The sequence below is a fragment of the Lactuca serriola genome, chromosome 4 (assembly GCF_051521515.1).
Source record: "Lactuca serriola cultivar US96UC23 chromosome 4, Lser_US96UC23_V15, whole genome shotgun sequence".
NCBI lineage: Eukaryota > Viridiplantae > Streptophyta > Magnoliopsida > Asterales > Asteraceae > Lactuca > Lactuca serriola.
This window is the reverse complement of record NC_136411.1, coordinates 81,997,463-82,000,321: the sequence shown is the minus strand read 5'-3', so window position 1 is coordinate 82,000,321 and position 2,859 is coordinate 81,997,463.

The following is a 2,859-nucleotide window of genomic DNA, read 5'->3' as shown; positions in this document are numbered from 1 at the left end:
CGAGTTCTTTAAGTCAAATTTTCATTTAGACATTTTAAGGTAGATCTATCACTCCAAACTCTAGATCTAGCCTCCCAAGGGTTGAATGTCACGTAAAGCTTCGATCTTTATGTTCATGCATGGCATGTTTGCTCCATAATGCCAGATAAAAGCTCTAACCAAGGTGTTTAAGCACAATAACTCTTTATATTTAGATAAAGCTGGGAACTTTGGACTCTATGGACCTCACAAGGTCCAGATCTGATGTCTCAATGCTTGGCAAGCACTAGTCATACCAAATCTCAAGGAAATATGGAAACCCCCCCCCCCCCCCAAAAAAAAAGTTTCTCATTAATAAGATCTAAACAACCTGTTGAGCAAGGTGATGACTTTTACCTTCCAATAGAAGCTCTAATTGAATGAATACTGGATCTCACACCCTTTCCTTGTTCCTTGCTCGAATGTCACTTCTTCTTCTTCCAATGCTTCACCAAAACACTCAAATATTAGCTCTATTACTCTCTCTGAGCTCAATGGTCGATTTGGGTTTCACTCAGGGGAGTAGGGTAGCTGGTGAGGTGGAAATGAGGACATAAGTTTCCTTAAATAGGCCCTAAACCCGAGGATTTAGGTTTTCCTCAAACAACACCAACCCGGCGATCCGGCATCTCTGACTCGTCGAGTCGGTTATTTAACCCTCATGCTCAAATCCACCTCTACTCGGCGAGTCGAACACACAACTCGCCGAGTCACTCATTAATTCTCAAAAATAAATAAATAAATGTAATACCTGGGAGTCGGGATATTACAGTTCTCCCCCACTAGAATCAGACTTCGCCCTCGAAGTCATGCGCCAGAAATAACTCTGGATACTGCTCTTGCATCTCGGACTCTGACTACCAAGTCCATTCGGACCCTTTCCGATGTTGCCATTGGACCTGAACCAGGGGCACCTTTTTGTTCCTAAGAACCTTCACTTTCTGATCCAAGATCGCAACCGATCTCTGGATGTAATTGAGGCTTGCATCAACCTGAATGTATGCTAATGGTACTACCTCCATCTCATCGGCTACACACTTCCTCAACTGAGACATCTGGAAGGTGTTATGAATCTGGCACAACTCTACATGTATCTAGGGCCCAAATTGCCCTGTTTCCTGAATCGGATCACCCCTTGCGTGGGGATAACTTCAGGAGGACAAATTCTCCAACCATGAACATTAATTTGTGCTAAAATATTAAGGATTGAATCAACTAAATAAAATCTTATTTATTGTCTAGAAATGGTGATCTTCCTCCTCCCCCTCTTCCTCATTCAACCACTCACAACTTCACTCTCTTGTCCATCCTCTCAAAGGACAAGCTTACTTGTAACACACCGAATCCCTGGTATAAATTTTAAAGCTTTTGTATTCATAATTATAGACCAACTCATTGAGTTGGCTGCCCCAACTCGTCGTGTAGAGACTAACCAGGCAGCGTGGTTTATCGAACCTACTCGACGAGTTGGAAGACCCCAACTCAAGGAGTAGAGGTTGTGCATGAAAACCCTAGTTTTTGGGGTTTGCGCCCTATTTAAAGGACCATAAGTCCTTTCCCCCAGCCACCCTTTCCATTTTTCACGTTCAGAAGCAAACCGTAATCGATCTAACCCTATTTTGAGTGTGTGTGTGTGTGTGTGTGAGGCTAAACGTGTGTGTTTGGTGCATCTCTTGAAGAGGCTTGAATATTTAGAGGCTTGGAACAAGAAGAAGCTTGTAGATCCGGTATCTACATCGTGTTGGCATCTAGTTGAAGGTAAAAAGTCTTTATCTTGGCTTTCCATTTTTAGATCTCTTCTTATGTTAGTATGTGGGCATTTTTGGTGCAAAAGGGGGTCATTCTCGGGTTTGCTCTTGTCATGAGAACGTGGTCTTAGATCTGGACTCCTCTAGGCCCTCATGAACATAAAGTTATCGACTTTATCTAGCCCTAGCCCTTTTCCATGTCCTAAACCTCTTCCTAAGGCTAGTTTTGAGTGTTTTAGCTTCTTGAAGCGTTGCATGCACGTAAAGTTGGTAACTTTACATGATAACTACACCCTAGGAGCGTAGATCTACAGTTTGAACCCTTGGTTTTGCTTAAAAATGTCTGAATGAGAAAAGGACCAAAGGAACTCGATGAGTTGCATAATCAAATAGACGAGTTGGATGAGGGTTTTCCGCTTTCTGGATTCAACATGAACTTGACTGAAATCAATATTTTCAGGCAACCAAATATTTCAACGCCCGAATAGATGGATGCACTTATGAAAGAACTACAGTCTACTGCAAGGAAGCCTCCCCAAGCAGTTCCTGTTACTGTTGAATCTCCATCTGAGAGTGATAAAGACGAACAAAATGCCTCCCAGATGCCAAATAAGCAAAGACGGAGAGATCCAAGGCCATGATTTCTTATTACTAAGCCAGTACAATAATCAGTTTCTTTAGTTGAACTAGGCTAGGTTCAAGAAGTTGTTTAAAGCCCAATCATTGAACCAGCCCAGGTTCAAGAAGATCTTCAAAGCCCAATCATTGAACTAGCCCAAGTTCAAGAATATGTTCAAAGCCCAATCATTGAACCAACCCAGGTTCAAGAAGATGTTCAAGGTCTAATTGCTGAATCTGCCCAGGTTCATCAAGACACTCAGAGCCCTAATTTTGACGATGACTTTAATTTCGTAGCAAATGAGGAAACCTTTGCTTCAAGAAGTTCTTCTGCTCCACCACCTCCAGACCACGATATTGCATCCATTAAGTTGGCCAAGATTCTTGCTTTTTAAGACTCTATTCCTCAGTCGAGAGGAAAGGGTATATGTATTGGTTTTGGACAAGGAGGTGATGAGGATTTACAACGTACTAT